This window comes from Myotis nattereri, assembly GCF_964212035.1.
Source record: "Myotis nattereri genome assembly, chromosome: Y".
Classification (NCBI taxonomy): Eukaryota; Metazoa; Chordata; class Mammalia; order Chiroptera; family Vespertilionidae; genus Myotis; species Myotis nattereri.
The window spans coordinates 16819462-16839798 of NC_138094.1; the positions used below are offsets into that span (position 1 = coordinate 16819462).

At 43.9% G+C, this 20337-nt stretch overlaps 1 pseudogene across 1 annotated transcript in view; it reads right to left on the reverse strand.

Moving 5' to 3' along the window:
• The window catches only part of LOC308512355 (centriole and centriolar satellite protein OFD1-like), a 125213-nt pseudogene extending 105517 nt beyond the window's left edge, over nucleotides 1-19696 (reverse strand). The window contains exon 1 of the transcript in view: nucleotides 19657-19696. The product of the transcript in view is annotated as a centriole and centriolar satellite protein OFD1-like (transcript). The remainder of the gene's footprint in view (nucleotides 1-19656) is intronic.
• Between the last annotated feature and the right edge of the window lie 641 nt (nucleotides 19697-20337).

Below are 20337 nucleotides of genomic sequence, written 5' to 3' on the forward strand. Positions count from 1 at the left end.
GAAGAAGAAAAAGGTAAAGATACGAATTATGAACAACAAACATGCATCTATCAACAAGTGAATCTAAGAATCAAGTGAATAAATAATCTGGTGATCATAATAGAATCAGGGACAAAGAAAAAAAAATCGTACACCTATGGGTGAGGACAGTAGGGGGTGGGGGTAAGGGCAGAGGGTGGGGTGGGAACTGGGTGGCAGGGAGCTATGGGGGGAAAATAGAGGAACAACTGTAATAATCTGAACAATAAAGATTTAATTTAAAAAAAAAGTTAGAATAACAGATCTTGGCAAAAACGTACAAAGTCAATAAAAAAAAGACTTAAATAGATGTAAATATTTTTTGATTTCTCTTGATGAAACTACTGATGTCACATCATATGCTCGGTTGGCCATTATTGCTAGATATTCTGATGGTCTCACTATGAGAGAAGAGTTGATAAAGTTAGAATAAGTGCCAATGAGTACATCAGGAAACCAAATATGTAAAGTTGTTATAAAAACATTCAGTGTCCTAAACATTGATATCTCTAAAATTGTGTTAGTCACGACAGACGGGGCACCAAAGATGGTGGGAAAAAAGTGGGATTCCTGAAATTGTTTATGGAAGCTATTAGACATCCACTTGCACCTTTTCATTGCATTATCCATCAGGAGGTGTTGTGTGCCAAATCGGGATTCTCTGAGTTGAATGATTTAATGTCAGTTGTAACAAAAATTGTGAATTTTATAGCTTCTCGACCCCTTCACAAGTGAGAATTTTCTGTACTTTTACAGGAAGTTGATTCAACCTACAGTGGACTACTGATGTTCAATAGTGTGAGATGGCTAAGTCGAGGAAAACTACTTGAGCGATTTGTGGAGTGCTTTGAAGAAATTATGGTATTTATTGAGAATAAGGATCTGGCAAACTTTCCTCAGATCAATGATCATAAGTGGGTCAGCAATTTGATGTTTTTTACAGATCTCTCTGTTCATATGAATGAACTGAACTTAAAATTACAAGGTTTTGGCAAAAATATTGACGTTATGTTTGGATACATCAAATCTTTTGAAAGTAAACTTAAAATTTTCAAGCGAGATATTGAAACTAAAACTCGTATTTTCCTCAGATGAAAAAGTATTTTGAGAAGGCTACTACAAGTGTAATGGAGTCTATACTTATGTACCAGAATATAGTAAACACGTTCTTTGAACAGTTCAGCGAAAGATTCAACCAATTTAGAAGCCTAGAACAGACCATTAAAATAATTAAGTATCTGGATGTAGTTTACAGTACTTTGGAATTGAATAATTTCCAATGGATGCAAATTGATGATTTAGAGATGCAACTTGCAGATTTTCAAGGTAGCATTTGGACTCGTGTTTGCTGACTTAAGGTCGAAACTTGAAAATCTGGAACGAAATCGTTTGAAACATGAAGAGTGCAACTATGAAGAAGAAATTTTGAGTGCTTGGAACAGAGTTCCTGACACTTTTAGCAATATAAAAAATCTAGCGATGGCTTTGCTAACAATTTTTTCATCAACATATTTTTGTGAGACTTTGTTCTCAGCATTAAATAATATTAAAATGAACAAAAGGAATCGGCTAACATGATGTTAGTGGCGCTTGCTTGGCTTTGAAGTGCATCAAGTATGAACCTGCAATCAAAGAATTAGCAGACAAACTTCAGCACCAAAAAAGTCACTAATTTCTAGTTTTCATACCATTTGATTATCATTGTTTTTGTTTTTAAATTTTTTTATTATTTATTTATTTATTTATTTATTTATTTTAATTTATTGCTTAAAGTATTACAAAGGGTATTACATATGTGTCCACTTTATTTCCCCGCCCTAGACAGTCCCCTAGCCTCCCCAATCCCCCAATGTCTTATGTCCACTGGTTATGCTTATATGCATGCATACAAGTCCTTTAGTTGATCTCTTACCCCCCTACCTCCTGCCCCACAACCCTCCCCGGCCTTCCCGCTGTAGTTTGACAATCTGTTTGAGGCAGGCCTGCCTCTGTATCTATTATTGTTCAAAAGTTTGTAATGGTCTCTATTATCCATGAATGAGTGAGATCATGTGGTATTTTTCCTTCATTGACTGGCTTATTTCACTTAGGATAATGCTCTATAGTTCCATCCATGACGTTGCAAATGGTAATGATTATCATTGTTTTTATTATTATTTTTTCTTAAATGTACATTGTTTTTCTGTTTTTGTTCATTTTATACATATTTTTTGGTTGATTTTACTTGGTTAAATGGCATTTAAATATATAAAATAAATATCAAAAATATAAATCTTTTTTTATTATGGTTGCAAATATCAAAAAAAATATATGAATATTTCTATATGTGACATGGCACCAGAGTTAAGTTAGAGTTTTTCAAAATTTTGACACGCCAAGCTCAAAACGTTCACCATCACTGCTCTAGGTCCTCAACTGTTCCAGCAAATGTCTCATCTCACCCCTGGACTTTTAGCAAACCTACAAGCAGCTGCAGGAAAGAGCCATCCAGTAAATGATTTTAAAATATTGCCTTCTGGTGCTTTTGAATTCTCTCAAGGAACATCTTTTCCCAAGAAGGCTTCCGATCTTGCTTGACAAGCTCTCCAACATCATTCCCAAACCACTAACTCCTCAGACTTTCCTTTCTCTTCCATTTTAATTTGTACTACTTCAGTATTTTTAAAATGCTTCAACTGCAAATTGACTACAAATCATTGTAAATAATAATACTAAACAATTAGTAACAAATTCTCCATGTTTAAGTTCAATATTCATTAATTATACCGGGTATCCCCCCCAAAATGTATACACACTCTAACAGCCGATAGCTCAATTGTGAAAATGTTGTTTTAATATACACTGCCTTTATAATTATTCAAGGTGTGTTTATATATTTTTGGCACACCCTATATTTATAGTTTAATTCATCTTTAGTCTCATTAACTGTTTCTATAAAACTCATTCAAAAGGCAAAAAGAAACAACAGCAAGTGGAAAGAAAAATCGTAACATGCACAAGAGTATATATCATATTAAGTATATAATAAAAGCCATATATGCAAATTGTCCCCTTCACCGGGAGTTCAAGCAGGGGCGGGGCTGGCCAACCACCTGCAGCCCGTCCCCTGAGACCAGCCCCACCTGGCAGCAGGTGGCCAGGGAAAGGGAGGCCCCACCAGCAGGTAGCTACTAGGGAACCTACACATGCACTGGGCCTCTAGTTTATTAAAGATTCTAGATATTTTCCTATATACCTAAGATTAAGAATGAAAAGATAAGCAAAAATACCACTTTTGTTAACAGCAACAAGATAAACTTACCCTTTCATGCATTTCTGCCTGAAGCTGCTGTTCTAGTTCTCTCTTATATTCATTTAACTTTATTTCTAAAGTTCCTAATGTTGGATGCTGAGGGTAAGCACCTGAAAACTGATCATCAATATGTTGAAGCTTCTCAGCTATTAAAAAAAACACGAACAGGGCAGAGGACTCAGGGTAGGTGAGCAAGAAGTCTGTTCAAAAGCAAAGAGTACAGGGATACGGACAGGGGGCATCTGCAATTTACTCTGAACCAATTCAAAAAATTGAGATAGATTACTGGATGAACAGAAAGTGATCAAGCAAACATAATACAAACTTACTGGTGAACTGTAAAACTTTCAACTTTTTTGAATGCTGGAAAATTTCCATCATAAAAGTCAGGGGAAAAGAAAGCAAAAGGTAGGTCAGAAAACAATGGCATCTTTTTCCAGTCTCCAAGTGCCAAAGAGTTCTTTTATGGTCTTTGGTGAAAGCTGAGTCACATGTTCAAAACACTGATCTTAAAATGAATCAGAGATTCTTAGTTTTAAGTCTTCCATTTTACAGAGGACACAGGTGCCCACACAGTGTAGGTGACTCCCAGAGGGCTTAGCAACTACACAACGGCATAACTGGGACAAAAGCCAGGTCTGCTATTCCTCTCATTCCAGTGCTCTCTGCAGCAGACCCGAAGCCCTCAAACCAAATGTGGATTAGAATCAAACATTAACAGAGTGCAAAACCCACACGAGAGTGCAATCTCAATCATGTAAACACCAGTGCCCACTAAAAAGTATGCACAGGAAAAAAAGACTGGCAGAATCAGATTAAGATATTTGAATTTATTGTCTAACAAGTTATTGCTTTTAATGAGTAAGGAGGAGCCAGGATTAATCACAGCATTTTAGCCACCTGTTTCCCTTCTGAGCATACGCCTAAAGGCAGGATGGTACTGTATGTAGAAAGGCTGTCCCATGGAAAAGGATCTGGATCATGGACCAGAAAACTTGGACTCCAGTATCACTTTTCCTTCATCTGGTGACCTTGGTTTCCTCAACTATAACATGCCACTGACTTCTCTAGTTTTCCGCAATGCAAATAGTCTAGGATCTTCTCACGTTAATGGCTATACGATAAAGTTAGATGAGTCACAGGGAAGAGCCTGCCAGTTGAGGGGTTGACCCAACAAACAAGAACATGGGCCTTTGCATCCACCTGGTGATCACAGAGGGAGGGGCAGCACTGAAGATAGGACTGTGCTGACACAATGGGAAATGAGCACTCCACCTGCACACAGTTTAGGAACACACACAACATAGGAAAGCAGATCTTTTTCTTCATTCAAAAAGAAAATAGAAACCTGGAATCAGGAAAAAAGCCTGAAATTACCAAGAGAGTCTTTGCTAGGCAAAATTGCACTTGTCTGAGGGTCCATGTCACAAGTCTCTTTAGCCTGATGATATTCTGCCATTTCTTTTAAAAACTCCAAAAAACACAATGTACATAGTTTTGTCTCACAACTTTCATTCAACCATTACTCAGTCACTTTATAAATTTTGGACTTATGACATTATCCTGTTGTACGTTATGTATCTCTTAAGAATAATTTCTGAAGGAAGTCCTTCCCAAGCATGATACAAAAATCTAGAAGTGATAAAGAGAAATATTTAATAACATAAAAATTAAGAACTTATATATGGCATGAAATAAAGTCAAAAGACAAATGACACACTGGAAGAAAATATTTGCTATAATGAGGAGAAAGCACACTAACTTTCATAATATTAAAGAGATCTAATAAATCAGTAAGACAATTTAATGTCGATAAACAAAATCCTAAGAAAATGCAAGTTAATACTAAAACAAAGGGGTCCTATTTTCCCAATAAGACTGCTAAGATTAAAACTCTCATCATACTTAAAGTGCTGGCAAGAAAGCAGGGAAGTCGGCAGGTTCAATCACTCAGGAGGGAAATTTGTTAGTGTTTGTGTATTCAAAAAGACATGTGTTCTTTAACCTAGTCTTTTCACCTCTAGGAATTCACACAGCTACACTTCCACAGGGAAACAAAGAGTGTACACTGCACACCGCTTCTAATGGCAAAACCCAAACAATAAAACAACAAAATCTCAATCAACAGGTGCTTAATTAACTATGTTCTTCACGATTAATTCATTTAAATATATAATACTAGAGGCCCGGTGCACAAAATTCATGCACGGGGTAGGGGGAAAGAATGGGGTAAGGGAGTGGTGAGGGAGGATCCCTCAGCCTGGCCTGCACCCTCTCCAAATCAGGACCCCTCGGGGAATGTCCAACTGCCAGGAATGGGTCTAAACCGGCAGTCCAATATCCATCTCCCAATCTGGAACCGCTGGCTCCTATCCGCTCACCTGCCTGCCTGATTGCCCCAACTGCTCTCCCCTGCTGGCCTGATTGCCCCTAATTGCCTCTGCCTCAGCCCTCACCAACATGGCTTTGTCCAGAAGGATGTCTGGAAGACATCCAGTCTGATTAGCGTATTACCCTTATATTAGTACTAGAGGCCCGGTGCACAAAAATTTGTGCACTCGGGGGGGGGGGATACCTCAGCCCGGCCTGTGCCCTCTCACAGTCTGGGACCCCTCGGGAAATAACAACCTGCTGGCTTAGGCCTGCTCCCGGGTGGCAGAGGGCAGGCCTAATCCCTAGGTGCAGTCCCTGGTCCGGCTCAGAGCAGGGCCGATTGGGGGGTTGGGGCACCGCCCCCCCGTCACACTCAAGGCAGGTCTGATTGGGAAGTTGCGGCGCCACCCCCTGTCACGCACAGAGCCGGGACAATCAGGGGCTTTGGGCGCTGCCCCCTGTCACGCACAGAGCAGGGCCCTAATCTGTGTGTGACAGGGTAGAGCCATAACCTCCCCATTGGCCCTGCCCTGAGTGTGACAGTGGCAGCGCACCAACCCCCTGATGGGCCCTGCACTGTGTGTGACAGGGTGGAGCCGCAACCTCCCCATCATCCCTGCCCTGAGTGTGACAGGGGGCAGCACCCCAACCCCCCAATCGGCCCTACACTGAGCATTACTGAGGATGGCATCACAACCCCCTGATCGGCCCTGCTCTGTGTATGATGGGGGGAGCTCCCCAACCCCCCGATCGGCCCTGCTCTGTGCATGACAGGGCGGAGCTCCCTAACCCCCTGATGGGCCCTGCTCTGTGTGTGACAGGGTACGGAGCCCCAACCCCCCTGATGGGCCCTGCTCTGAGCGTGACAGGGGGCAGTGCCCCAAGCCCCCAATCGGCCCTACCCTGAGCGTGACTGGAGGTGGCATCACAACCTTCTGATCTGCCCTGCTCTGTGCATGACAGGGGGCGGCGCCCCAACTCCCCTGTCTGCCCTGCTCTGAGCCCGACCAGGAGCTGCAGTGCAGGCATCTAGGGATTGGGCCTGCCCTCTGCCACCGGGAGTGGGCCTAAGCCAGCAGGTCGTAATCTCCTGAGGGGTCCCAGACTGTGAGAGGACACAAGTGGGGCTGAGGGACACCCCCCACCCCCGCCAGTGCACAAATTTTTGTGCATCCGGCCTCTAGTAACTATGTAATTGACTATTGCTCAGGCAAACTTAAATACAGCATATTTAAGTTTCAAGTTTTTCAAATACTAACACTGTTCAAGATTTCTTAAAACTTCTGAATAAGAAACTTTTGGACAACTACAGCTAATAGAAAGAGAATTAAAACATAGGGACAACATAAAGAGTGCACCCTAATGTTAATTATGGATTTTAGGTGACAATGATGCCACCATGTAGGCTCATTGACTGTAAAAATGTTGATCATGGGGAAGGCTGTGCATGAAGGAGGAGGAGACATACAGAAACTCTCCATTCTGTTCAATTTTGCTATGAAGCTGCTCTAAAATATTAAGCCAATTTAAAAAAATATATGGAAAGTTTGCTATATCTGCCTTTAAGATAAAATGTAACTAATATGTTCAAAGGCAATGGTGTAGGAATATAGTTAAAATAATTAAGAAGTGGTAAACAAATGTTTTAATACTTGAGGATTAAAACAGGTTTCAAAAAAATTAATGTATTCTTTATTTCTCTTATCTAAAGAGCACATTTTAAAGATCTAGATTTACTGCCCTGTGTTGCCATCTTGAAATCCTGTGACCTTAAGCAAATTACCCACTTCTGCAGACTCTGGTTTCTCATGTGGGACACAGGTATACCTGCCTATTAAGAGGGCGCTCCTGCCCTGGCTGGCTTGGCTCAGTGAATAGAGCGTTGGCCTGGGGACTGACGGGTCCGGGTTCGATTCCAGTCAAGGGCACATGCCCAAGTTTTGGGCTCAATCCACAGTAGGGGGGCATGCGGGAAGCAGACAATCAATGATTCTCTCTCATCATTGATATTTCTCTCTCTCTCTCTCCCTCTCCCTTCCTCTCTGAAATCAATAAAAATATGTTTTAAAAAGAAGAGGGCACTCCCTTCCACTGAAATGGTGGAGGACTTCCACTCAATACAGGGTGCATCAATTCGTGAATGACCTGCTTTCTCAGTTGTGTCTAGCTCAATGACAAAAAAGAAAAAAACAAAAAAAAAACAAATGGGAACAAACTTTCAGGTTTGCTTCACTAGGAATACACAGATTTGCCACACAAATTAGAATCGTTTTATTAGAATCGTTTTATTTAGGCCTGCTCCCGGGTGGCAGAGGGCAGGCCCAATCCCTAGGTGCAGTCCCTGGTCCGGCTCAGAGCAGGGCTGATTTGGGAGTTGGGGCGCCGCCCCCTGTCATGCACAAAGCAGGGTGGATTGGGAGGTTGTGATGCCACCCTCAGTCACGCTCAGGGTAGGGCCGATTGGGGGGTTGGGGCACCGCCCCCCGTCACACTCAAGGCAGGTCTGATAGGGGAGTTGTTTTAGATCCATGGCCAAAAGTTAGTACTACTCTGCTGCACACTTTGTCTTACTCTATGAGATAAGCAGCCCATGGATTCTGGCCAGAGAAGCTGTTTTCACCTGCTTCCAAGTGAATTGCTGGTTAGTCAGAACACATGAAGACTCTAACTAACTTCCCTATGAGTCCATTTCAGCAGTCTTTGATTCAGATAGCATGTATAAGAGAAAATTCTGTTGCTTCCTCAACTCTCTGTGGATTGATGAAGAATATGAAAATAATATTGGAAGAAATATTGGGTGCTGGTTTCGATTCTGGTCAAGGGCACATGTCCAGGTTGCAGGACTCCACCTCCAGTTGAGGGTGTGCAGGAGGCAGCTGATCAATGATTCTCTCTCATCATTCATTTTTCTATCTCTCTCTCCCTCTCCCTTCCTCTCTGAAATCAATAAAAATATATTTTTAAAAACGCACTTCCATATATATTATTTACATCTCAAGACACTGTGAAATACAGTAATTTTCCCACATTTTATAAATATGAAAACTTAGGTTCAAAGTGGGTAATTTTCTTCAAGGTTATAATGTGTTAGTTTTCCTTTGAGTTTTAAGAAAACCTCTAAATTAACTGAACTACTGAATATTGTCCTAATCTACTTTGCATATAATCTGGAAACATATTAATTGAGCAGAGCTCAAGACTATGTTGCCTATATCCACGCAACATATTCATATCAATACTATACAAGCAGGAAACAAACAGAGTTGCTATACCTCTATCTTCTATCCTACACCTGAAAAGAACAAGAGTATATAACTACAAGTACAGAACAGTACTTACACATCAAAAATCCTATAGTACAAAAGACATTTATACTGAGAAGAATACACATGCTCTGCCAAAGAGCCTTAAAAAAAATGCTTTGCCCTAACCCAGTGGTCAGCAAACTCATTAGTCAACAGAGCCAAATATCAACAGTACAACGATTGAAGTTTCTTTTGAGAGCCAAACTTTTTAAACTTAAACTATATAGGTAGGTACATTGTTATTAACGTAACTAGGGGCCCGGTGCACGAAATTCGTGCTCTGGGTGTGTGTGTGGGGGGAGAGTGTCCCTCAGCCCAGCCAGCTCCCTCTCACATACTGGGAGCCCTCAGGCGTTGACCCCCATCACCCTCCTATCGCCTGATCGGCCCCTTGCCCAAGCCTGACGCCTCTGTCAGAGGTGTCAGGCTTGGACAGGGGACCCCTATTGCCCCCCGATCACTGGCTCTGGCCCCCTCCCAGGCCTGAGGCCTCTGGCCCAGGAATCATGCCTGGACAGGGGACCCCCATCTCCCTCTGATCGCTTGCTCCACCCCCCGCCCAGGCCTGACGCCTCAGCCAGAGGAGTTGACCCTCATCACCCTCCGATCACAAATCACCGGATCGGCCCCTTGACCAGGCCAGAGGCCTCCGGCAGAGGTGTCAGGCCTGGGAAGGGGAACCCCAGCTCCCCACGGTTGCAGGCTCTGCCCCTGCCCAGGCCTAATTCCTCTGGCCTAGGTGTCCGTCCCGGGCAGCGGGGACCTGCAGTGGCAGTGGGGGGGCGCCGTGATCGTGGGCTTCGCTTTAGGCCCAGGCAAGGGACCCCTAGCTCCCGGGACTACCAGCTTTGACCGTGCCCAGCTCCCATCACTGGCTCCACCCCTACTTCCTGCTATCACTGGCCAGGGCGGCAAAGGCGCCTGATTCTCCGATCATGGCTGGGGGGCCCGGGCTAACCTCCAAGGAAACACTTTGCATATTAGCCTTTTCTATATAGATAAAGTCATACAAGAATGTAAGAATGCCACGTAACCTAGGCAAAAATGAGAAATGCAACTGAAGGATGCACAGACCTGGTTATAACCTATTCAGCATTTATATTTCAGATATACTTCTGAAATATATGTAGTAATGAAAACACATTTAAACCAATTCTATTCCTGATGTTACTTTATATGTAAAGTGTATTAGTAAATTATTCTCTGCCAAGATTAAACATTCACCAGGGACTGCTACATAAATTACCCATACATCCAATCATGGGACACTTAAATGGAGGGTTTCAAGGAACTTTTCAGGTCACAGGAAAATGCTCACTATACAACAGTGAACTAAGAATACACACACACACCACTGTGCCAATAATAGCTGAATCAGAAAAGACTCTCTTCCTCTATGTTTTTATGGGTTTTTCAGATAGGTATAAAGTGTACTGTTTTGTTTTTTAAGTTACGAAAACAATGGGGGGAGAAGGAAAAACTCAGTATTTCCCCTGATAAGTGTAAAATACACGTCTAACTGTATATAGTAATGAAAACACATTTGAGGTAACCCTACTCCTTGCTGTTAATTCATACTAATACGTATGTGCTGCCCAAGTGAAACCTTCAGAGCTTTCATTATATTTTAAAGAAAAAAGCTGTCATTCTCCAGACTATTGTACTGTAAGCAGCACACAATGCTTATTATATTGTCTCAATATCCTTCATCCAAACATGACTATTACAAAACCACGTATTAATTCAAGAACCTACAAACCAGTTTCACAAAACTTGCCTTGTTGCTAAAATGTTTTCATTTTATACAGCTACTCGCTCCTACCTGAATGTCAGTCAATAAATCTATTTGAATATGAAGACCGGGCAAACTCTCAACCGTTTGAGAATGCTTTCCAGGATAACGAGTTCTACAAAACATAAAAGCGTCACTCCCCAATACCACCTGCATATCATATTATTTTTAAAACCAAGACCCAGTGGGTTTAAATGCGGACTCCCTGTCACCGCTTCCACTTGTAAAAGTTACAGAACAGATATGCCTCAAGCCGACACCTTGAGGGAGTCCAGGATACCTCGGCGCTTGAAGGTCTGGGACAGCTTTGTGCGTAGTTCGTCTTGACTCAACACGTCATATTTGGGGGGCACGGTGAGCTGGAAGAGAAGATGCCAACGGTTACCAGGCAGGCAGAGGGCACGGGAATTTCTGAAGACGGAACAGTGGCTGACCTGCGGGAAAGCGGGAAAGCACGAAAGCCCAGCGGGGACGGCGCTTGCAGGACAACAAGCAAGAAGGTTCGCCTCCTCACCCGCGCACCGGGTTGGTGCTTTAACGGAAACAAACAAGATGCTACATCTCCTCACGTGTGCTCCCGGTACTTTTTCCTCACCTGTCCTCAGAGCCCAACCGCGGGCCGGGAATCAAGAGGAACGGGTATACCTCAAGGCTCTCCCGCCCACTCGAACTAGGAAATGGCGGATAAACACATTTCCTCCCCTCGGCTTGCCACGGGTGAGTGGGTTGTGTACCCGGCGCGACTCTCACCAGCGGCTGGAGAGTAGAGATACGGAGCGAGGCTGTGAAACCCGCGGCCCTGGAAGTGGAGGCACCTCGCGGCGGGTGGGGGCCTCACAGCCGATCCCGCCCTCTCCCCGAGACCCAGCCAGCCCAGCACGGGAATCCGGGAATCCGGGAATCCGGGAACCCAGAGCTTTACAGCCAAGTCAATGCCAACAACCGCCGGAAGCTCCGCCCACTTCTCGCGAGAGCTTGGCCTCTGAGTCCCGCGAGGACCGCTGGGCTAGAGCGGGGATTGGAGGAGAAGCCATGTGCTCTGCACCACATCCGGGGCCTGCGGGATCTGGGTGTTAACCCTGTGTCTTCCTCCTGTTGCGGCCTAGGGCGCTGGACCCAACCTGGCTATCCCCTGGCCAGCTGGTCCCATCACAGCCCAGGCATTGCACCCAGCGAGCTCCGCCAGCTCGGGCTTTGCTTATTTTTCCTTTCATTAAGTCACTCAGTAACCGCGGCACTGTTGCCTTTTGGGACCGGAAAACCCTTTGTAGGGGGCTCTGTCTTGTGCACCGCCGGGTGATTTAGCAGCATCCCTGGCCTCTCTGCCCACTAAATGCAGCGCCTCTTACCAGTTCTGACCTTACTGAATGTCTCAGACATTGCCTGATGTTCTTGGAGAGGCAAAAGTCACTGGTTGAAAATCAGTGAGCTAAACTTTAAGTATCTACCTTTTTATCGTTTTTTGGTTTTTGGTTTTCTTTGTACCTCTCCCAAGGAGTAAGGACATATTTTCCATTGATTTTAGAGACTGGAAGGAAGTGGGGGTGGCAGGGGGGGGCGGGGTCAGAAAAACACCAATGTGAAAGAGACATCTATAGGTTGCCTCCTGCAGCACCCCCATTCCACTCCACTGTGGGCTTGGACTTGCAACCCAGGTATGTGCCCTTGGCCAGGAATCCAATAGGTGACTCTGCTGCTCAGGTTGATGCTCCAACCACCGAGCAACACAGGCCATGGCAAGTACCCACTCTTGAGCATACCGAGGAAGATAAAGGTAAGCTGGCTTACCAAGATGCTGTGGGTGAAAGGGGCCACATGGTAACCTGACAAGCTCAGGGAAGGCCTGTATGATGGTCTTGCAAACTCAAAGACCTGAAGTAACCACAAAGGACGATCGGAAATTAAACTTTAACCAAAAGCAGTAATAGTGGGTAGTTACATTCTAGGACAGTATCTTCACTGAGCCTATCTGTCTTTTTGCATCTATAATAACACTAGAGGCCTGGTGCATGAATTTGTGCACATTGAAAGGAAATTAATTAGAAGAAATATTTTAATATCCCTGTTCACCCTTTCTCAATAATAGAAGTGTCAACCAAATTCATGATCGACAATGACAGATTGAAATGCATGTGATTGCTGCCAATGAGAGCTTTATATGTATCACCCATGTGCGAGTCAACTTAGCCTTTTATAGATATAAAACAAACTTGTTAATTAGAGCTGCTTTCTGATTTAGCTAAACTTTTTCCAGCCCAGTGAAGCACTCCAACTTCTTTTCAGGTAATTGTCAGCAACACAGCAGTAAATATCAACACAAAGAAGCACATTATTATTGTAGATCACGCAGGGAGAACAAAGGGTAAAATATTTAATTTGCAGCAGTGTTTGACTATATTTTGTGCAGTGAAAAAACCTGAAGTCATTTTTAAGGTCCACCATTTCTTTTCTTTATTTCTTTTTGAGCGGGGGAAGGGGGGGTGGAGGGGGGGTGGGGGCCCACCATTTCTCAATTCTTTTCAGTTGGGTCGAGTTTCTAAACTTTCTAAATCTTCATTTTCTGTTTAATGAAAAGAAAATAGGATTCAACCAAGTCTCCGATCTACCTACTCCACGACTTGTGTGAGGATCAAATGAGATGAGGCACAGGAAAATACTTCACAGACATTTGGTTAACTGTGAATGTTTCTACCTGGATATAAAGCAACTTGTGTTCCTGGGCTGAAGAAACTTCTAGGAGGCTAGTCGCTAGGGAGAGGAAGCTGGGCATTGCGACATAACGTATTACCCTGACGGCAGAACACTTAGCATATTAGTCTTTTATATAGATAGACTAGTAGCCCGGTGCACAAAAATTTGTGCACTCGGGGGTGAGGGTGAGGGGTGGGGTCAGACCCCTCAGCCCGACCTGCGCCTTCTGTCATGTTCCTGGACCCCAGCCACTCCTGGCCTAGGCACAGGCCTACAGGCTTGGGGCGGCCTGGCTCCCGAGGCCCCATTGTATCAAGAGAACAAAGTCGGCATTAGTTACTGCTCTCACTGAACCCAGTACACTGCATCTGTGCGTACAACTGCCTTGTTCATGTGCCTGCTTCGCCCTACTGAATTACTAACATCTTGAGGACATTGCTCTGTCTTATCCTGCTTCAACTTCAGTGCCTGGCCTGGTGCCAGGGACCTGAGAGGGTTTGCTGAGTGAGTGAGTGAGTGAGTGAATAATGGGTGAGTGAATGAGTGAATGAATGAGCGAGTAAGTGAATGAGCAAGCAGCTACGAGGCGGGAACTTCTGCCGCATTGCCATGACAATGCGGCAGAAGTTCCCGCCCCGCTCCCAGCTGCCTGCTGCAAACCCCGGGAAGTTCCCGCCCTGCTCCCAGCGGCCGCACACCCCTCTCCCAGCTGCATAGTTCATGCAGGGCAAAGGCGGCCCAGGTTCCCCCCCTTTGCCCTGTCACCCGGCTCTTGCCTGCTGCCTGGGTTTCCGATCACTGTCAGCGTCAGGCAGCTTCCTCTGTCCTTCCCCTTTCGCCTCCCATCATTGTGCCTATGTATGCAAATTAACCGCCATCTTTGTTGGCAGTTAATTCGCATATCGCCCTGATTAGCCAATGGGAAGCATAGCGGAGGTACGGTTCATTACCCTTTTGTCTTTTATTAGCTAGGATACCCTTGAAATATCTGGGTAACTTGTAACTTCCCTTTTTCTGGGCCCCTTGTGGCACAACCTAATGTGCTTGGGCTCCCGGACAGTTACCACTAATTCCTTCATTGTTCTCATGTTAATTGTTGACTGTTGGCTATCCTACACCCTTCTAAGTATGTGTCTATCATTTTATGTTTTATCCAGTCCCACAGGTTCTCTCCCTCACCCCCAAGCCCCTTTTGGTTTCTCCCGCCTCTCTAATGTATCACCAATGAATTTCTTGTAACCTACCTTTGTCTCCTCCTTTGGTTGTAATGTATAAAAATAGAAGAAAACCCGCCACTCTCCAGAGCACTTTCCCAATCCGTTGAGGTACTGCTTCCAGGCACTTGTCGACAGTTTGCTCAAATAAACACAAAATTCTTTACAGGTTTGAATGTTTCTTATGTTAACACGGTAATAAAAACATAGCCAGAGAATGGTATAAGAACAAAGATGCACTGAAACCTTGTGGGTGTTGTTCAGTGGTTAGAGAATTGCAACATACCCAAGGGTCCTGGGTTCAATTCCCAGTCAGAGGTACCTACTTTGGGTGCAGTTTGCTCCTCTACTCCCCTAATCCCCAGATTGGGATAATGTGGGAGGCAACCAGTTGGTGTCTCTCTCTCTGCCCTCACTCCCTCCTTTCTACTCTCAGAATCTTTCTCAGCACCAGGTCCTGGGAGTCACTACCAGTTGATTAGAACTGGCTCAGGAAAGGAAACCCATTTGCCATTCCTAGTCCACTCCCTTTTCCATTATGCAGCATATCCTCTTTACAGATGAGATGAAAAACAAAATAAAACAGTTTAAACATCCCCAGTTCCTTCACTAGCTTTTGTGCAGAATATTCCCTAGGCTAGATCCCACCCTTCTCCCAACACACAGTTCAGTTATTGATTCTTTTAAAATGTGATTCCCAGAACTGAGTATGGTCCCCAGGATGATATTATTTGTGAAGAGGACATTGTCTTCTCTTAATGCAACTTAGAATTGCATTAGCTTTTTGGGACCACTGTTTCAGACTGCTGCCTCTTGTTGAGCTTGCAATAAACGAAAATGTGTTTTTGTAGATGCACTGGTCTTAAACTAGGTTATCCTGTTGTGCAGGTTTTTTTTTTTTTAAAGCCCTAGTACGAGACTTTATTTTGCATCCTATTAAATTCTACTTTGTTAATTTCCCACCTAATTCTGCTAGTAGGGGAGATATTTTTGAATCTTGACTTTTGCCATATAATAAATTTGTGGTCTTTAGCATGTTATCTTTGTTTTTTTCTGTTTGTTTATATTTTTAATAGTGGCCCGGTGCATGAAATTCATGCACGGGGGACAGTGTGTTCCTCAGCCTGGCCTGCACCCTCTCCAATTTGGGACCCCTCGAAGGATGTCCTACTGCCAGTTTACAGCAGTCACACATCCCTCTCGCAATCTGGGACTGCTGGCTCCTAACCGCTCACCTGCCTGCCTGCCTGCCTCATTGCCTCTAACCACTCTGCCTGCCGGCCTGCTCGACCCCAGCTGACCTCCCCCCGCCCCCCACTGCTGGCCTGCTTGCACCCACATGCCCCCCCCCACGAGCCTGATCACCACAAACTTCCGCCCCTGCTGGCCTGCTTGTCCCTCCCTTCCCTCCCCACTGGCCTGCTCATCCCCAACTGTCCCCCTGCTGGCCTGCTCACTCCAAACTGGCCCCCACCCCCGCTATCCTGATCACCTCCAACTGCCCCCCACTGATGGCCTTCTTGCCCCCAACTGGCCCCTCTGCTGATCTGCTTACCCCCAAACAGCACCGCCCCCCACCAGCCTGATCACCCACAACTGCCCTCCCCTCTTGGCCTCTAACCGCCTCTACCTTGGCCCCACCACCATGGCTTTGTCCAGAAGAACATCTGGAAGGTCTTCTGGAAGGTCTCCCAGTCTAATTAGCATATTGCTCTTTTCTTAGTATAGATATATTTGTCTGTAAATATGATTATGATTGCAGATATGAGTAGGACCAGGTAAGGTTTTATAGAATGGGCCTTTTATTACAGATGGTTTGCCAGGTATGCATTTTTTCTAAAGAAGTAAAAATTACTTTAGAAAATGTTTCAGGAAGACTTTGAGAAATTTACAGTATCTGCTTTTCTTCCAAGAAAGTTGTCACTTTTATGCCAGAGTGAGAATTATTTGTATGCTTTGTATGTCAGCATTGGGCCACTGTGACTGGGGGGCACTTAGCTTGACTTGAGAGTAATTGTCTTGCTCACTGGCTGGGAGGGAGGGTGTGTGGCAGAGGAGATATATACTGGGTTCTGGATTACTCATAGATTGCTGATTTTCTGGATTGATTGTGCAAGCCCCTCCTTTTATTCATGTCCACCTTCTGTTGACAGACATCTACCCTGGGAGAGAAATTAGATGAAACTCTCTTTCTTGTCATTGTAAAAAGCATTTGATTTCCTAAGGTGTGATAAGGCCACCCAGCCATCCTCAGTCAAGGTACACATTTTCATGGAGGATGTTCCCACTCTTGAATAAAGTAAAACAATTATTTTTTCTTTTAATTTAAACTTTCTTCTATAACTGTTTTCTTGCTACTTAAAAGCTAGTTGTTGTTTCTTTTTAAACTGCTTTCAAAGCTTTTCAAGCTGTATATGTCCTTGGAATGAATTTATAAATAAGAATTGAGCCCGGCCAGTGTGACTCAGTGGGTTAACATCAACCTATGAACCAGGAAGTCACAGTTTGATTCCAGGTCAGGCCACATGTCTAGGTTTTGGCCTGATCCCTAGTACGGGGTGTGTAGGAGGCAGCCGACCAGCGATTCTCTCTCATCATTGATGTTTTTATCTCCCTCCCACTCCCTTCCTCTCTGAATCAGTAAGAATATATTTTAAAGAGAAAGAGAGAGAGAGAGAGAGAGAGAGAGAGAGAGAGAGGAGAGAGATAGATAGAGAGAGAGAGAGAGGAGTATATATGTTTATAAATAAAAAAAAACATGTATTTGATGCTCTTAGAAAGTCTTATTTTCTTTCATTAAAACTGTGCAGTATAGGGAACTCCATAGATTCTCTTAATTTGAAGAAAGTTAGAGGGAAAGGTACTAATTCAGAGTTCCATGGGAAAATGTGTCACTTATATCCTGGGGAAGGCATCACTGGATGTGGAGGATGGGCCGTATTTCCAAGTGAGGTCCTAAGTCCTGCTTGCAACTCCCAGCCAGGTTAGATGTGCCTTCTTTAATCAGGACAAAACAATCACAGTGAGAAGAACATGACTAATGTTTTTTATAATTAACTAGAGGTCTGGTGCACAAAATTTGGGCACTCAGGGGTGAGGGGTCCCTCAGCCTGGCCTGCACCCGCTCACAGTCCGCGAGCCCTTGGGGTGTGGACCTAAACCATCAGTCAGACATCCTTAGCACTGCCATGGAGTCAGGAGAGGCTCCTGCCACTGCCACTGCACTTGCCAGCCATGAGCCCGGCTTCTGGCCAAGCAGTGCTCCCTCTGTGGGAGTGCACTGACCCCCAGAGAGCAGCTCCTGCATTGAGCATTTGCTCCCTGGAGTCAGTGCATGTCATAGCAACTTGTTGTTCCACCTTTTCGTTGATTTGCATATTAACCTTTTATTATATAGGGTAGCTAGTCTTGAATGTTCTATTTCTGCCCCTAACAAAGTCACCCTAGCTACTCGAGACAGATGCTATCTTCCCCACAGGAGCCAGTCAGGGCTCCCCTACCTTTTGGCAGCAGGCCCTGTCCCTTGTAATGAGGATTGCTTTATGTAAGGACCTTAACAACTTCAGCCGGTTCTCAAAAAGGTGGTGATAATTGTTCAAACACAGACTTCAGCTCTCAGGCCTGAGACCACCCCTTTCCTCCATGCCCTCAAAGGTCCTCAACTGAGTTAGTCAATCCCACCCTGCCTTTCATGCCAGCATTACCTCTGCCCTAATCTCAGGGTCATCTTATACTGTCTAAATTACAGTCCCCTCCTTGCAGCTGCATTCTGCAAACATTGAGCACTTATTATATCCTGGTCTCAGTGTTAGGGAATCAGGCTGGAAAAAAACACAACCCTGTTCTTTTCCATACTCTTTCTCCATATTGCTGTAAGTAGCTCCACGTTGATGCAGCATTGTGCTCAGACCAACCTTTCTGACAAAGTTTTACAATCCATGTGCCATAGTAAATGAACTCCCTCTATCCTCACTTTCTTTTACCTTTTTGCTGACACTTCTTTAAATATTTTTTCCTCATGCCTGCAAGGCTTTTTTTAAGCTTTGACATGTGTGTTAGTTATCTAGTGCTGCCGTAAAAAATTATCACAAATTTAGTGGCCTGAAACAATGCAAATGTGTTACAGTTATTAGCACAGAAGTCTGGTGTGGGGCTCACCAGGCTGCAATCCAGGTATCAGGAGGCTGCATTCTCTTCTGGAGGCTCTTGGGGAGACTGTCTTTCCAGCTTCTGGAGACCACCCATATTCTGTGACTGGTGACCGCTTCCTTCATCATTAAAAGCCAGGAATATTGCATCTTGTGACTCTACTGAAGTCACATCTCCCCCTGATTGTCAGGGCCAGCCTGACAGGGTTGAGCCGGGCTGAGGCAGGGAGGTGGGAATTGAGAAAAGAAAGAAAGACAGGAAAGCGGGGTCAGGAGGACCCCAGTTCTCTTGATGAACTGAAGCGAGTTTATTAGCTATACAATCCTATTTATACACAACACACTGAATCGGAGGTCTGTCAAGAGGAATGTGTTCTTTGTTCCTCTTAATCTCTAAGGGAGAGATACAGCAGAAGGACAAGTTCTCAGTACAGCATATCTCAGTAAATAGTTATAGACTTCTTGGCAAGCTATGAAAGGCTGTTCTCATTCTACAAGTGTTACTCCCATTCTACTGATAATCGCCATCCAAACAAGTCTGGGAAAACTGTGTGGGTAAGGGTCCCAGCCTTGCTAGCCCCTGCAGGTGCAAGGACCTTGCCAGCTTACATCTGGCCCCCAACAGATCCCCCTTCTTTGTTTTTTAGGCGAAGTTCATGTTTCAGTGTCTGACAGTTTTTTATGTGTACATGTCAGCAGTAATATTTCAGTTCTGGATGGTGGACAAATGGTGGCAATGCAGGTCCGACCCTCTCTGGTTTGGTCCTGGGCAACTTGCAGCGATGCACAGCTGCTGACTGCTAGCATGATAAGGCGTCTTCACCGTCTTCATTTTTGGACTGCTTCTCTTCTTGTTGTCTCATGGTGCCACTGCTATTCTGTGGCTGGAGCAGTCCTAATAATTCCTCTCTGTTGCAGGAATCCACATGGTCTTGGAGTTGTTTTCTGAAAATATACAAATGTATTCTCGACCAAAGGTTAATAAAGGAATCATATCTATAATTTATACTTGGGATTCTTTTAATTTTTGTCCAAACGATTTTCCTTTGGCTTATTTTGACACCATGTATATTTTCATGGGTGTCTTGCTATTAGCATTATAAATGAAAAAATTAATTTTCAAGTTAAAAATATTAAAGCAATTAAGGCATTTACTTAACAGGTTATCATTTACTTAACAGGTTATTATTCCACTATCCCCCCTTTTTTATTTTTTAATATTAGGAGGTTTTTGGAAATTATATAATGCAGTCTAGATAACTTTAAATTTTAATTTTTGTATATAAATATGACTGCTTTAGGTTTATTGTATGTTAAGCAATTTGTCCATGAAATGAAAATTTTGGCTAATACTTTATGAATAATTACTTATATTAGTTAGTAAAATTTAATTAATCTGAAAACTTGACTATTATTTTATTGTTAAATTTAATACTTTAATAACAATCTTAGTTTATACTGTAAATATTAATGGAAAGGATTATTTTGCATCCTTGAGAAGACC